General features: G+C 39.0%; 1 long non-coding RNA gene across 1 annotated transcript; it reads right to left on the reverse strand.

Moving 5' to 3' along the window:
• Positions 1–5,639: 5,639 nt before the first annotated feature.
• Positions 5,640–12,250, reverse strand: LOC105554035. The gene is made up of 2 exons (XR_001008264.1): positions 12,166–12,250; positions 5,640–6,475 (listed from the first exon to the last, which is right to left on the reverse strand). It is a non-coding gene; the product is annotated as an uncharacterized LOC105554035 (long non-coding RNA).
• Positions 12,251–17,505: the final 5,255 nt, after the last annotated feature.

Consider the following 17,505-nt stretch of genomic DNA (forward strand, 5'->3'; position numbering starts at 1 on the left):
CAGCTGGTCTCTGGCTCCATAGATTTATTGTCAACTACCTGCTGGATTCTCCATAGTGACTGAACCAACCCTTCTTCAGGCTTCCAGACTTGTCTTTCTAGTCCCTGTATTCTGAGCAGACTAAGACCCATCACTTTTACTACTCAAGTCTATGAAATTCAACAGCTCTCAACCTACCCCTTTCTAACCACAGAATAATTCAATATTTGCACTTGTCATCCTGGTTTCATTCCTAAGCCTGAAGAAGAAATAACTTCATTCTTGCAGAATTTAAACTCTCAAAAATAAGGAAGTTTCAATGGCTAGTATGATGTATGTTTTTATGGGAGGTAGCTCTACTATATGTTATTTCTTTCTCTTTTTGCAGCCTCTTCTGGTTCTCCTCCTTCAGACTAAAATATACTTAGTCCTCCTTTTCCTTGACACAAAACAAACAAAAAACTCTACATGTCTCCTGTCCTCTAACCCTCCAACTGGCTCTTTGTTAAGAGCCAGACTCTTAACAAAAAAGACAAAACACATTTCCTTACCAATTTCTAACTCCTCAATCTACTGCATTTGGCTTCTAGTCCTGTTATTCTGTAGAAACTCTGCTCAGTGGATTCCCACTGTTAACATTTTTAGCCTTGTCTCATTCTTCATCCTGCTTGACCACTGATGGGTGTTTCTTCAGAAAGCAAACCTCTTGGAGAGCAGATTCTTCTGAGTCAGCTTGTCACTTAGGGTCCATGCTCTGGCCCCATGCTGACTTTCCAGCTACTCCTACTAACGTTCTTTTATTCCCACCTTTTCACCCCATGCACTGGACTTTAAGTGGACCCAGTACTTGCCTACTTCTGTTCCCTTCTACAACTGAACCTTCAATTTGGAATTTACTTCTTCCTACTTTATCTCCATCTGTCAAAATCGTATCCATCCTTTAGTGCACAAGTCAAACATCACCTGTTCCAGATAGCTGTTCATGATTTTCCCAGTTAGATTTCCTTGATCTTCTTCTACTCTGCCTCCAGTAGCATTGTGTTCATATCTCTGTTGTGAGCCTTTGCACATTCTGCCTTTAGCTATTTTTCTTTCCCTCCAAGGTAATAACTTGGAGTACTCAGGCTCACAGAGGTGTCATTGGTGAGAAAAGCCCCTAGAATATAGCAGGTGCTCAATAAAATCTTGATGCATAAATTGTCAATGGTCAGAAAAGAAGAAATAAGCACTGGCAGACACAGTCAGGTCAGTCTCATAGAGGAGATGCCCTGAAGCATTATGTAGTCTTTCGGTGTGACAGAAATTTTGGTTGACCTTATTTCACCCTGGTTGCAAGTAACTCATAAAATCTACCATATGCTTACTGTGCTGCAGGCATTGGACAAGTGCTTTTGATGCATCATTCTACTCATTCTCATAACCCTTTCAGGGGAGTACTGTGATTATCCCTCTCATTTAGATTAAAGCCTCATCTATAAAATGAGCCTGCAAGTACTCATGTAATTTGTTAGAGGTCACGCAGCTGAAACTGCACTGAGCTGGGACATGCACTCAAAGTTGAAAGGTTGAAACCAAACCAAAGTCGAAACGAAAGGTTGGTTGGGGCTAAAGCCTAATCTCTTAATAACTACATTGTACTGTTTCCACACTAAACAATTTTTTCAGATTTAAGAAGTTTCATAAAATCTACATTTAGTGTCAATCACTAGAGTCTAAAACTTGAGCTCAAATTCCAGTCCCTGACTATTCTTGATTTGTGGTTTGATGTTCCTCTGTGGGCTATGGAGATACCTGTCATTCTTGCCATACCCTTGGCTTTCTCTCTTATTACCTTAAGAAAGAAAGCTGATGTTTTCACTAAAGTCATATAGAATTTTATATTCTTCTTGAAGAGCTGTTGATCTCACCTTCAAAATTCATCCATGTTCTCCTTGGTCATGGGGAAGTCATATGTTGTGTTATTGACCTGGTGTAGGAAATAGCTTTGTTCCTTCCCTTGGAGGGGATAAATCCACATATGATAGATTATATGCCTTCAGAAATAATTACCTTACAGAGCACTATAATCTCCAATGTATAAGTTCATTGATAGGAGAAAAAATTCCGCCTTTTCAAGGTTATTTTATTTCTTACTGTATTGTGGGATGAATGCTATTGTCTATTTCTCAATGGTGGGTTGGACTTGACTAGATTAGAGAACTGGAAGTTTCTGAACAAACAGTGATGGTAGCTGAGTTAATATTGCCTGCCATTTACTAATTACTTAGTAGTTTCTAAGTGTAAAATGGCATGAGTTACCATAAGTTGCACAACGTATTTAATATCTTGAGACATTATATCCATGGCCAGACATTAAACCCAGCTTTCTTCAAACTGGTATGGAAAGAGAGAGGGGTGAAGTGTAGTAAAAATGTATTTCTGTCTTGCCTTTAAAGACATAACACATTAAGGGTTTTCCATAAGCCCACAATATTCAAACATGGTAAAATCTCTTTTAGGATTCATTATATCATCTCAGTCTTCATTTACTGGAAAGTTTTACTTAAAAGTAAGTGTGCCCTTGATATTTCCTAATCAAGAAATAAATTTTGGTGATTTTAATCTAGCAATCTAATTTACTATAGTAACTAGCTGTAACATCTCTTCTCACATAAATATTGAGTGAATTCAAGGGAAAATTAGTGAAACATTTTAAAATCTTTGGAAGCTGCTCAAAACAGAGATGTATGTATTATCATCTGTAGAACTCAAACTATCTAGATACCATTTAGATACTAGTGACCAGAGTTTGAGGTATATACATTCCTTCCTCCCTCCTTCAACAGTTATCAGGTATCTTTAAAGAAACTCCCTAATGTTAGGATTGGGCTGGATAACTTAGATTGGCTGGAAAGGCAGGGTGAGACCAGCTATGAACTTCAATACATTTACAACTTTGTCCTGGCCATAAGGTATAAGCACGGCTAATGTGTGTTATGAATCTAACCAAGCCATGATTGACAAATATGGTCTAAACAAGGAGGAAGTAAACAAACCCCATGATCCAAATCCAGCCTGCTGCTTGTTTCGATGAATATAGTCTTACTGGAACACAGCCACACTCGTTTGTTTACTTAGTGTCTATGGTTGTTTTTGCGCTATATCACAGAGCTGAGTAGTTGCAGCAAAAACCATATGGCTTACAAAGCCTAAAATATTTACTACTGTGCCTTTTACAGAAAAGGCATGTTGACCCCTGGTCTAGACGTCACTGATGAAGGCAGCCTAAAGTTAAAGGTAAAAATGAGAATTGCTGGTGACTTCTGCATGGCTTTACATTAGGGTGTCAGGAAAGATTGGATTTCAATCTTACTGCTATCACTTACTAGATGCAAGGCTTTAAGTAAATTTGAGTTAGTTTATTTTAACTTTGAAACACATGGTAATCAAAAAAATGTAATTTTGTGTTTTGAGAGAACTCAAAGACGATATTTACTACACCAAAATAGGAATCAATATTTGTGACTATAACCATCAACAAACTGTATGCTGTGGACACGTCATATGAGCAGGGGATGAGGCTGAGGGCAGAAGTTGGAATTGTTTAGAAAGCTGTAGTAGGTATATGGGGATTTTAGTGTAAAAACAGCTTATGAGTAAACTAGTTAACTGATAATCTTATTCTTTTTCTCTTTCTTTTTTTTTTTTTTTTTTTAATGGAGTCTTGCTCTGTTGCCCAGGCTGGAGTATAGTGGTGCGATCACGGCTCACTGCAACCTCAGACTCCCAGGTTCGAGCAATTCTCACTGCCTCAGTCTCCTGAGCAGCTGAGATTACAGGCGCCTGCCACCATGCCTGGCTAACTTTTGTATTTTTAGTAAAGACAGGGTTTTGCCAAGTTGGTCAGGCTGCTCTTGAACTCCGAACATCACATGATCTGCCTGCCTTGGCCTCCCAAAGTGCTGGGATTACAGGCGTGAGCTACCATGCCCGGCAGAGAATCTTTTTCATACAGAAAAATATTTGACACATATTCTAACAATTAAATATCAGTAGTTAAACAATATCAGTAGATAAGACAAACAAATTTAGGAGGGAAAAGTTATCATTGCTCTGATAAAAGCTAAATTACACCCACTATCCCTTTGAAGAAGGAAATTCCCTCTAATTTCATATTTCCCTCCTCCTTTGATTTCAAACTTTTAAAAACGTTTCTAACAGCTGTAGTGTATGACCCTGGCAACACATCATTTATCCAGGGAATAACATTCATTTTAATATCATTTCACCCAGGAAGCAAGTCTTAAACCCACATTTTCTGATCCACTTAGTTGATAATATTCTTCTAAAAAAATTTCTGGCTGGCAAAGGAAAGATAATTTAATTTAAAGAGATTAGATATATTGCTTGAAATGCAAGTCCCCCAGAATCTGACAGCAGAACAAGACCAGTGAACAGAAAACTCATCTTGCCACCTTGCTAATACAGGCATCAGGGAATTTATAAGTTGGGCCGTCAGTCTTTGCTCCATAGAGTAATGTCAATGTCATTGATTCTTAAAAGCTGACATTCATTAAAAGTACCCAGTGTGGGTATGTAGAAGGATTTTTGACAAATCAGCCAAGTGTCACCATTCTGTAAAGGATTATAGAATGATGCTTTGCGGCTTTGAGCTCTTTCTTTAAACTGAACGAATTTCGTCTTCATATAGCACGTGAAAGATCGGGTTTCACTGCCATTCCAAATGGGCTGATTTTGCTTTTTTCTTTTCCCATCAAAAGTTGGGGGAACTTGAGAAACAGGGGAGGGGTAACCTTTACTATTTACTTACTATGAGCCAGGTATGTAAGTTCATTCCATCTATCCATTTATCAAAATATTACATATGTGTGTATCTACCTGTGCATGTGATTGTTAAATCAGTTAGGTGTTATGATTTATCCCCATTTTGCAGATAAAGAAACTGAGGCTGAAAGAGGTCCAGTCATTTGCCCAAGTAATAGAACATCAGTGAAGAGGAAGTCTATAAACTGTTGGTAGAATATTTGTCAGTGACAGAACAATGTCATGCACTATTAGACTGGTTAAGCTGCTCTTCCCACTTCCACCTTTGAAGGAGAGCTAGAAATCCACCCATGCCTGTTGGCTCTTCCAACTTCATCCTCTCCTCAAAAGCCTTGGGCGGAAACACCATAGCAGTATTTATTATTTTGAAAGCAAGCACACACCTGCCCCTGCCCCCAGTTGTGTTGTTAGATTGGGAACAGTGCCGCCCGTGGCTCTCTGTACCCTCCCCTCTCATTACAGCTCATCCTTGGAACACAATCATTTTCTGTGTTATCCAAAGGTGTCATTACAGGGTGCCTGCTATATAGTTAGTGCAGTGTCAGCATATTCGATGTGGAACTCCCCTGACTCTTATCCCCACCCTCCTAACCTGGAGGATATAACTAGGCCATAAGAATTCCTCTGGGGCTACTGTATTGGGTAGAGACATAGTTGTGTCTGGGGAAACTTTTGCTAGTGACTTATTCTCTATAGCTTTAGGTCAAATTTGAATAAATTCTCCCTTCAATTCTAGGGAAACAATAAACCCACAATTTGTGATGGAAAAGTCAGGTGGATTTGCATAAAGGCTTTGAGGAGGCCAAAAAGAAGACAGGCCATGAAATGAAAAACTAGAATTAATACTTTTATATAAATTGGAATTTTAAAAATATCAGCCTGATACTAAAGATTAAATAAAATCAGCCTAAGTACCTTAGCTACAAACAGCCATCAAGTGCCAACTGCCTCCTGGGAGCTCCTGGGAGATACAAATGCTGAGAATCCTCCAAGGGCTCCAAAGTCCTCAGGGAAGGTCAATTTACTAAGGGCATTGGGCACAAGTGCAGAACTCATTGGCACGCCCCCTGTGCAATGCACAGCCCCAGGAGGGTTGCAGATTAAAGAAATACACAGGACAGGGGTGGGATTCCTTGGAGAGAACTTCCTAGAGGGCAGCATTTCTTTGGGGAATGCTGAAGGTTGAGATAACTGTGAAGGTATCATCAACTTCTCTGGGCTCCTTGACCACAAGAACTTTGTGTTAGTCACCTGGGGTACCTTCTATACCTCAAAAATAGATTGTCTTAATACATGTTTGTGAACTTCATGTGGATTGAATTGAGCCAAGCCCCAAGGACGGTATCTAGTAAATTATCAGCAGAATTCTGCAAGGAAAGAAAGGAGTTGTGGTAGGGGTAGGGAGAGACGGGAATATGGAGTTTGTGTGTGTGTATGTATGTAGGGAAGGATATATTAAAGGCAGGGGTTCATAAGGTGACATAAGGCTCATTAAGTAGATGGAACCACTATGCATTGTTGAGGGAAGTGCCATAAAAAGCCCCAGGGAACTCACTTGTTAGTTGGGGGCTCAGGATGACCAGGGTCCAGTGAGGGTTCCTAACACTATGGATTGGAGTCCTTCAGAAGAGGTTGTGCTCCTTGGGAATCAAGGCAGGTGGCGGTGGGGTGTCTGTGAAGAAAGAAGGGCTTGGGGCAGTTGACTAAAGGAATTGCTATATGACCAGGGAAATATCATCTTAAAAGAGGGATCACCTTTCCAACTGCTGTGTGTGTTCACCAAGGCAGACACTAACCAGAATAGCAAGAGTTACTAATAATAGCTAATATTGATTGAGCACATATAGGTCAGGCGCTGTGCCCAGCACTTTACATGGATTAACTAAGTGATCATGCTAAAAATATTTATGGGGTGCCTACTGTGTGTGTCAGGCATCGTTTAAAATACTGGATATTCATCAGTGAACAAAAACCATAAAACTTCCACCCTGACAGAGCTCTTAAAGTTATACTTCCTAATAGACCAATAAGAGGCAATATTGGGAGCAACAATAGGTAATAGGTACAATAGAACAATAAGATAGGTCATGAAGGGAGCAACTGAGGTGCCATACAGAGCGATTAAGTAATTTGTCCCAGATTACATGGGTAATCATCAGTGCATTGCTTTGTGAATATAGTCAATACCAAGTCCCTGTTATATAAATGAGACTGGGGTCAGTCCTAAGAATATCAAAATGGCTTAGGTATACTGCGTGCTCTGGATGAGCTTCCAGTTGAGTGGAGATGATGAGCATGCAGACAGTAATGGTAGGTTAATGTGGCACATACAAGGTGTGAAGGAAGTCTAGAGCAACTAGCTTTTCCAGTGGGGCAGGCAAGATTTCCTTGAAGGGCTACAAAATGAGTAGGAACTTACTGGGTAGAAAAGTAGGCTGAAAGTCAAGAGGACATTTTAGACAGGGAAAGGTAGCATGCTGAAAATGCACAGAGGAGAAGAGGTAGGGAGAATGCTAGCCTTTGCCAATTATGTTATCTTGTACCGGCGCTTCACATATTTTTAAATTAAATATTACATGCATAGAAAGAATATTATTTCCATTATATATGCAACAATTAATATGACTGTATACCTAACTGCATAGCTTAATGAATAAAACATTGCTATTAAAAATTAGTTTTCAAGAAAGTTAGGACAGATTGAATCATTTGTCCGAAGTCATCGAGTTAGGGAATGGTAGAGCCAGGCTTGCTGCCCATCCTGTTTGGTCTTAAAACTGTCATATTGGAGTCAGCGCGCCTTCTTCTTGCAGGTGGGTAGAATACTTAGACAGTGGTGGGAGTTACTGCATAGAAGTTTTCAGTGTGCCAGTGAGAAGGAAAGAAGGAGAAGAGTCTATTCCCACTGCTGTCCTCTGATTAGACAGAAAGACAACAAACGTGAGAGAAAACAGTTTCTTCAATTAGTGATAAATCTCCAGAGAAGCAGACATAACAGGGTGCTGGACCTGGGAAAATAAAGTAACTGTGGGCCAGATGTATTTCTGCTTTCACCAGAATGGTCAGAGTGGGCCTCTGGAAAAGAGACTTTGATCTAGTTCCTGGATGATAATAAGGCACTAGTGATGCAAAGTCCTGAGGGAACGTGCTTCAGGCAGAGCAAACAGTCAATGCAAAGGCCCTGAGTGGGGCTTATTTTATTTTCTTCTGAGGTGGGTGTAGTTGAGACTTTCAGAAGATCAAATACTTTGACCATAAGACCTTGGCCCCAGGGACGTTCACCTTTCTACATATGCTTAAATTACATGTGCAGCAAAAATACAAGTATTGCCCAAACGAAACACTGCATTAGTGTCAAAATTAGTACTCAATTAAAGCCAAATATCACCATCATTGAATAAACTTCTAGGAGTTAAGAATAAGTATGATACATTATTTTAAAATAAATCATTGTGACAATTTTATTATTAAAATTTTCGTAGTGGTTGTCATTATAGTGCAGGAACTTTCGGCACTACATAGAAACTCACTTTAAACTGACATACTTAATAATATTACTAGACTTATGTTCACAACAGAATATAATTCAGGAAAAAAGGCTTTTAGTAACATATTTTCTGGGAGGAACTTTGTTTTAAGGACACAGATTAATCAATTTCAAAAACCTTTCATCTTTAAATATTGAAAATGTAATATACTTAATAGTAGATGATATAGCATCATTTTAACAAGCTTTTTTGTTTAAAAGTTTAGCTTTCATGAGGGCTGGGGGAAGAGGGAGACTGTAAGGGTTGTCTTCCTAAAATTGTCTCGTCAAGTCAGTTGTTTTGAAGTTTGGTAAGAATAAAATATGTTTGAATTTCTCATTTGTGTCTAATAATTTCCTCTTTTCTTCATATTCTTTTTATTTTTCATTTTGTCTGGATCAAGGATAATTTACTATGAATGTTATTGTACATGACTGTGGAGTTTTTCTTCCTCATGCAATTTTGATATGGTGGATTTGACATTCTGCTTTTAATTTGTCCTCACAAGATATGAAGAATTCCCTTATAAATAAGACTTTTTCTTAAAAGAATTTTGGCCTAAATGGAATTAAATAATGACAATTTAAATACACTCCTTAACGGTTTTTTGTTTTTTAAATGTAATGGATGCTAATACACCAAACAATTCGACAAGGACTAGAATTATGATATAATTGAATCTCTATTATTCTGCCTTGTATTGTTATTTAAATTCCTATATTTAAAGAATTCCTTGGCTCAAAAAGGATGTAAGTTAACTAGCTAATTTTTATTTGAAAATAGCAAGAAAATCTAATGATGCACCTCATTTATATCACTGACAATATTTCAGTGTAACAATCAGAAGTAATGGTTATTGGTCATATGATCATGGATGATGAACAATACCAGGGAAGCCAGAAGTGACTTTAGAGTGAGCATTTGGTGATTCAGCCCTTTGAAGGCTGAAGCTGAAGCTGAAATCAGAATTATGGCCAATTCTCTGGGCCTGTTAGCTCATGCCTGTAATCCCAGCACTTCAGGAGGCTGAGGCAAGTGGATCATCTGAGGTCAGGAGTTCGAGACCACTGCAATTCAGCCTGGGTGACAGTAAGACCCTGTCTTAAAAAAAAAAAAAAAAAAAAAAAAAAAAATTATAGCCAATTTCAAGATTGAGACTGGCCTCCAATGAACTCCTTTCCTCATTTAGTGTAGGTTCTCATCTTTTTTCTCTTGCTTGTTAAAACATTTTATTGAACCATAACATATGATGAAAAGTTATCAAATCGTAAGTATTCAGTTTGACTAATTTTCAAAGGTAAATGTTCCCAAGTAACTTGCACCCAGATCAAGAAAAAAGCCAATAGTAGCATCTCTGAAGCATCCTTCATGCCCCTACCAGGAACCACCATCATCAGGGGATGCAATTATCCTGACCCCTAACACCAGAGATGCACTGCCTATTTTGAACTTATGTAAATGGAATCATCCATGTGTATTCTTTTCACGTCTGCCTTTAGCTGGGCCTCATGATTGTGAGATTTATCCATCTCATATGGAGTTGTAGATCATTCACTATTATTGCTGTGTAGTATTCCCTTGTGTAAATGCATTCAGATTTATTTATCCATTTTGCTGTTGATGGGCACTGAGCCATTTCTTAGGCCCTTAATTTTTATCAAAGACTTATTTTAAAAAAGAAAGAAAAGGCACAAAAATGCTGCTTCTGTACTTCTTATAAAACTTATCTTTGAAGACCTTGCCCATTAGACTATTTAATGGCCTCTAAGTCATCCTGCCATGGGTTTTAGAATTTACTGCCAGAGAAAAGCTTCAACTCTCTTGAGGAATTAATATGCTTCCTCTTTTCTTTTAATACGTGTGCTTATTATATCCTACCTTGTCCCAGAAAGAACTAGCCAGCTTAATTAAATAAAGAAAACCTTGCAAAATTAAAAATTCAACATGGATAAAAACAGTGAGGCAAAGTGAGAACTCCTGTAGCCTCTTCCAATGACTTTAGCATGGAAGCTTATTCAAGCATTGGTACAATGAAGGTCTATACTCTTTCTTACTTGGGACCCAGATTCCCAAGATTCCCTGTAAGCTTCACATCGGCTGATTCTAAAAGGGAAATGAGATCCTTAGAGAAATTAGATCAATTCTGCCAAACTGTATCCAAACTATCAGAGCAAGCTAGCTCCCCCTAAGAAGGGCACCTCCCTATTCTGGGTATCAGAGAGACACATTTCTCTCAAGTGTTCTCCAGCAGAGGACCACCTGAATACCTGTAGGTAGATATGGTGATGAGTTTAATTGACTAGTTTTTTTGACCACCCCTCATCCCAGGATGATGGCATCACCTCAGGGAACAATTCAGTAAAAGCATTTAAGCACTTCAGAGAAGGGGCGGGGAGGCCTTGAGAAAGAAGTTATCCATCACCATCTTGAGATATACTTTCCAGTTGACCTGACTTGATCCAATGGTACGGTTTGTGCATCTGGATAAAGATATACTAAAAATCTTTTGGGTTACTCCCCACAAATATCGCTTCCTTCCATAAACTTGATGGACACAGGGTAATAGAAAGCTGAAGATCATACTCCTTATCGAATATCAAGGACATAGCTAGTGTATGTTGACAGTTAGAGGTGATGCTGCTTGCTGTAACAGCCAACTCAAAAGGAGGTGGAATTAATATCCTTTTAAGAGAACTGAGGATCCCAAACAGAAGATTGTCCACCTCTTCTTTGGCTGGGCCAAGATTCTCCATAAAAAATAATTGAGTCTATTCTCTCTAATGCTTATAGGAATGGCTCACCAGAGTTATAGAGTTCTGCTCTGTACAGCAAGTCCTGAATGGCTGTAACCTGAACATTTTAAAGCAGGTGTAGCCAAATGCCCAAACTGGCCATTTAACACCAGACTCCCCTTTGATGCCTAGTTCGACAGTTACATCATATCATATTTTCTTTCCTGCTCCAGCTGGCAAGAATGTAAGACAAAATTTTTCTCTTTAAAGCTTAATCACAGCAGCAATGCTTATCTTTACATTTAAAATAGCAAGTACAAAGTACAACATTCAGATGATGGATACCCCAAAAGTCCAGATTTCACCACTACGCAATATATTCATGTAACAAAATTGTACTTCTACCCCTTAAATGTGTACCAATACAAAATTAAAATATTTACTGCTTCTACTTTGCTTGACTTGGGCTTCCTCCTGTCTGTTCCTGTTTTATATACTAATTGTAGATAAACCTTATTTTGAGAAAGGTCTCAAAGCTTTTCAGGAAAAAAGACATGGTCTAAACAAATTTCAAGAGAACAAAGTATAATGGGTGACGAAAGTGATCAAAAATTGGCAAATGTCTAATACTTGTCTCCAGTTCTTCTGCCCTGGGAATAAAGACCTGTCTGTACAAAGGCTTCATGACAGCTGAAGGAACAAAATGCTCTCCTGAAAGAAAAGAGCGAGAGTTGCACCATCTTCCCTCCACCCCTGCTCTGCAACGAAACAATGCCTCCCAAAGGAGCTGGCAGCTGGCCCTTGGCAGGTGGTAGAAACAGCATTGCAGTTTGCACAAAAGGAGAAAACCCAAACTTTCAGCTTTGGGGAGCAGCGCGATGATTCTGCCCACTACCTCTTAAAAGAGGGCGGACTGCCACGTCGACCAGCCAAACTGAGCGACTGAATGCCACAGGCTTCTTCTCCCCTTCAGCAATTCCCATTTTTGTTCCTATTGCCTCAAGGCTGATGGCAGCAGTAGCGAGGGGAGGCTGACGGTACCAACACGCAGCTCCTGACCCTGTCCCCTCGGCTTCTTGTTCATTCTAAGTGTGTTTACTCACCTTTTGTTGATGTGCCTGCAGTGACTGCTGATGTGCCAGGAGGGCACAGGCAGAACAGCCAGGAAAGGGAGGATGGAAGGTCAAGGTCTGCAGAAGAAAAGCTGGTGATGTGCATCCTCCACATAGAGGGCCTGGGGAGGAACTGGGTTAAAACTAGACTTGGATTGATTATGGGGTTGCTGTTTTTTTGATGTTTATTTTTGACTCTTTGGTAAGAAACGAATAAATAGAACAGTTTTGATGGAACAAGAACATATTTTACCCTTTTCTCCTGTTCTCTCATCTACCCAGCTACCTCCCTACCTGAAGATGGCAAAATCAGTGATGACATGAAGGTCACAACTCTGTATTTATACAGGTCATTACTATAGTAACATATTCCTATATTTCTTTCATTATTATAATGCATGTATTGATTACCTCCTCTATGGAAAAGTGAAACAAGCATGGTATTTGCAGCCAGAAAGACCTAGCTTGCCATCTACTAGCTTGGAAAGTTTGGACAATTTCCTTGACCTCCCTGAGCCTGAATAAATGCATGTGAAGAATAGAGATGATAATGCATGCCTCATAGGGTTTCTATAATAATTTAATGGAGCTAACCTATGCAGGTTACCTGGTACAATACATAATCGGCATTCAGTAAGAGAATACTATTATCATCAGGATAATGGCCATGCGAGATGCATTCATTTTAGAAAGAATTGCATCTGTTATTGGAAAGTTTGTGGCCTGATGACACTAAATATATAATATTCTTAAGATTTCAAAATGTTTAATTGTCTTTTCTGGAACCATAAAGGTGATCAGGGTCACTGAAGTTGTGAGTGAATCATTGGATTAAAAAGCCTAAGATTTCAAGAGGCTGTTCACCCTTGTCAGCTGCAGGGGCAGATTAGCACCAGGAATCCTTAGGAGAGAAGAAAGATGGTAGATTTCTAGGCCTGCTATTGTGGCATAGTAGAAAAGTAAGAGAGAGGGCTAAACAGTTCCTGTCTTAGCATTTTACTAAGCTCTGTGACAAATCACAGAAAATAATAAAACAGTTACTGTTTATTCATCTATTCAGTGTCAGGCACACAAGCACATATACAATCTCATTTAATCTTACAACGATTCCATGGGGTAGGGATTTCTATCACTTCACAAATAACCCCATCTACAGTGGATAAAAATATCCTCACAGAGCTCCGGGAAGGGTCAAACGAGATGCTAGATACCAAGGTATTATTATTGGTATCATGTAAATTATTCCATGATTTACATGGAATGCTCACTGGTCACTTGGAAATTGTGTGTACTTTCCTTTTTATGGAACTGTTACTTTGCTTAGTCTTACCGCTTGAATAACTTGCACGCTGCTTCTCACAATTACCAACATGCTCTGAACCCATTTCAACTCCCTAAGGATTTAACACCAACTACTTGAAGACATTGAAATGGGGTTGCAGCAGTAGTTCCCTGTCATGGGGTTTATGTTCTTTGTGGGGTTCTAGAGAAGATAGCACAGAATACTGAGTATGGTTATGGGGCAAGAGAAACATAAGCAGTTCTAATGGGTTTTGGAGGAAGGAATATGCACCTCTGGTCTGGGGTATCTGGGAGGGAGGAGAGGGATCAGGCATCGCAGAAGTCTTCCTAAGGAGGTGGTATTTGGGGATGGACCTTGAAAAATTAGCATGAGGTTTTAAGTGAATTTTTTTACCCAATTATTAAATCAATAGACACACATTATTGAAAACACATTAAAAAAAAAGTAAAAAGAAATTCACCACATGCCAATCAATCAAGGACATTATTGTTATACTTTGGGGTATATTCTTACAGTAGTTTTCTCTGTACTGAAGTACATAAGTACATATATATTCATAAGTATAATTAGGAAAATACCTAACACACAGTTTTATATCCTTTTTCTTGAAATTTTAAGTATTTTCTGTTTGTAAAGACTTTTCATAAATATGATTTTAATAATTACATCATAATGTCCCAAAGAACACATATGCCAAACATATATATAGCAAATGTCCATGTTTTAAAATACTCTGATTTATCATTTATAGCTATTGTAAATGATCCAGTGATATGTTTAGCAGAAACAATAAGGCTAAATGCCAATTATCTGGTCTGGGACATTGACAAGTAGGTTGAAAGTATCAAAAATTTGTTGATGGCTAGCATTTCACCTCTTCAATTATTCCTGCCTATTAAACTTCATAAATCATTTCACTCTCATTTTCATAATCTTTCAATGAATTTCAGTTGCTTATGACATAAAATCCTAATTCCTTTCCCATCCTATAGGCTCTCCAAACCCAACCCAACTATAAATAAGTTATTGTCTCTCACCATTGCCTTCCTCTGCAAAGATGCGGCCCATCCTTCCACTGTCTTACTGTCTTTTCCCTATTTTGAGCTCCTTAGCCTTATTAAGACCCTCTGTCCCTTGACCTTTCCCTTTCCTCTGAATCTGTCAGTTTCCTCTTAGCCTCACTTCCTACCCTCTCTGGTTTAAGCCTTGTCAGAGCCAATTTTCTGTGATGCTATAGCTTATGTGTCAAGGGTCCTCACTTCCACAGGCACCTTAGAAGGTGCTATGCCTGATTTTGCATTTGCAATTTCATATTTTTTTTTTCTTAAAGAGGAGCCTCAAATTGTATAAACTTTAGACCCCGCAAAACCTGAATCCTATGGTGGGCACTGCATCACTGAAGCTTGACCATCGCTGAGTAATTTTATTTTATTTTATTTGCGCTAAAACTTTTTACGTTCTACATTCTAGAATTTAACATATGGAGTTATAATTGTTCGTATGATCATAAGTTCCTTGAGGGTAGGAACTGTGTCTTATTTACATTTATGCCCATAATAAATGCACATTTGTGGAATCCCTTGCTAACTTGTGCTATCTTGCATCAAGCTTCTCCTTTCCAATATTACTACTACTACTAACTATAAAAGTTTTAGAAAGCATACTGTGTGAGATTATATTTTCCAAAAATGGCTACAGTATTAGTTCCAGCGCTATATGTTCTTTTACATCGTTGACACTCCCCTTTCAGAGCTGAAGTCAATTTCCTCTCCTGGTGAATCTGCATAGGCTCCAACCAATGGAATATGGGGAAGTGATATTATGTGACTTCTAAGGCTAGGTCATAAAATAGGATGCAGCTCCTCTGAATGTTTCCCTTCGGAATCCAGTCATCAGTTGTGAGGAAGTATAGAGCCATGTAGAGAGGCTACATGGAGGTGGCCCAGCTGACAGCTCCAGGTAGGGTCCAGCCAGCATCAGCCACCAGACACGGGAGTGAGGGCGCCTTCTCATGATTCCAGCCCCTAGACTTTAAGCTGCCCCAGCTGATGTCAAGTGGAACAGAGACAGCTGTCCCTACTAACCCCTGCCCAAATTGCAGCTAGAGAGCAAAAGAAATGTTGTTTTAAGCCACTAAATTCTGAGGTCATTTGTTTCACAGCAATGAATAACCAGGCTGTGTGCTGAAAGCATGGCATGTATTATCTTCTTAAGGAAACTGAGACCCAGAAAATACAAATAACTTATCCAAGTTCACCCCCTCTCCACCTAGCCAATTTTGCCTACATTCAGGCCATATCTCCTCTACCATGTTTTTTGGCTTGTTTAAATGCACAGAAATCCCCTTTCTTTAACTCTAATAGCCAATAGTCAATGTTCTTGACATCTGTATCTCTTCCCAACAGCCCCGCGATGTAGATTATCACATTTCTTGTTTTACAAATGAAGAAACAGACAAACAAAGAGGTTGGAAACTTGTTTAAGGAAGCAGTAAGTGGCAGACGTCTGTCTTCATATCTCATCATTTAAGTTTAAACTATTCCTTCCCTTCATTGACTTCCTAAAGTCCTTATTAGGATCACTTATTTAGACTTATTTAATGCAACATTTGTCTTTTTTGATTATCTGCTTTGCACACTGGATTGTACACTCTTGGGCAATGTCATACATTTCTTTCAGATCCTCCTTAGCACTCTGCACAATGCTAGGCACAAAATGGGCATTTGCCAATTGAGTAAATGTAAATAGTTATATTCAGCATCCACAAAAAGTAGTTTTACAGTTACATGAAGAAAAAAAACAAAACACATAGAAACACAGAAGTAAACCTTGCAACTAAATTAGTAAGGGCTTTAGGCAAGTCTTAGTGATTTTCGTTTTTTCTACCTAAAAATATATTTTCTCCTTTTTAAAAAAAAAGTTTAAGTCTATCACAAGCATAAATATTTGGTTGTATCTTTTTATAGTAGTTTATTTTTTTGAAAAAAATCTGGCTTTCTTGTCAGGCTGTGTTTTTATAGTGTTGGAATCTTTTTTTGTTTTGTTTTGCTTTTTTTTTTTTTTTTTGCAGATGAGATATTTAAATAAAGGCCTCATACTGATCTCACTTATTGCTGCAGGCTCCAGCTTCGAATTGAAACTTGATCAATATGGCTATGAGGCAGTCTGGAACATTAAATAAGACCTTGTTAGACTGAAACTTTTATTTTGCTTTACTTAGTTTGGAGGGGCAGGAACAGTAAAGATGAGGGGAGAGCTGGCTGCACACCTCAGTCTGTTGCTGGGAGTGAGTCTTGATTTTATTTCCTGTAGTATCCTCTGTGCAGTAATCCTAGCTGAGTGGTGACAAGTTGGGTGGCACCATTATAACTATTGCATATGCTCACAGTCTCATTTTCCCATGTCTAGGTTATATCGTTTTCTGTTTGTTTGTTTGTTTCTGAGATAGAGTCTCGCTCTGTCACCCAGGCTGGAGTGCAGTGGCGTGATCTCAGCTCACTGCAACCTTCGCCTCCTGGATTCAAGCGATTCTCTTGCCTCAACCTCCTGAATAGCTGGGATTACCAGTGCATGCCACCATGCCCGGCTAATTTTTGTAGTTTTAGGAGAGACGGGGCTTCACCATGTTGGTCAGGCTGGTCTCGAACTCCTGACCTTGTGATCTGCCTGCCTCGGCCTCCCAAAGTGATGGGATTACAGATGTGAACCACCACACCCGGCAGGTTATATTTTTTAAACATCCTCTTCAAAGCTGTTGAGAAATGTAGAGGAAAGGAATGACATTTTGAGAGCCCCATCCAAGAACTAACAAGATGGGTCTTTAATTCACCATCAATGCCCTTTTACTGAGCACCTACTATGAGCCAGGCAAGGGGATATCAAAATGGAAAACACAGTGTCACTGATCTCAAAGAACTTACAGCTTTGCCTACCATTTCAAGGCAATATTCCCTGTGATAGATGTGAGGGTGAAAAGAACTGTCAAAATGTAATCCCATCTGACATGACTGTTCTCATAGCAACGCTAC

Source organism: Mandrillus leucophaeus, unplaced genomic scaffold (genome assembly GCF_000951045.1).
Source record: "Mandrillus leucophaeus isolate KB7577 unplaced genomic scaffold, Mleu.le_1.0 Scaffold623, whole genome shotgun sequence".
In the NCBI taxonomy this organism is placed as follows: Eukaryota; Metazoa; Chordata; class Mammalia; order Primates; family Cercopithecidae; genus Mandrillus; species Mandrillus leucophaeus.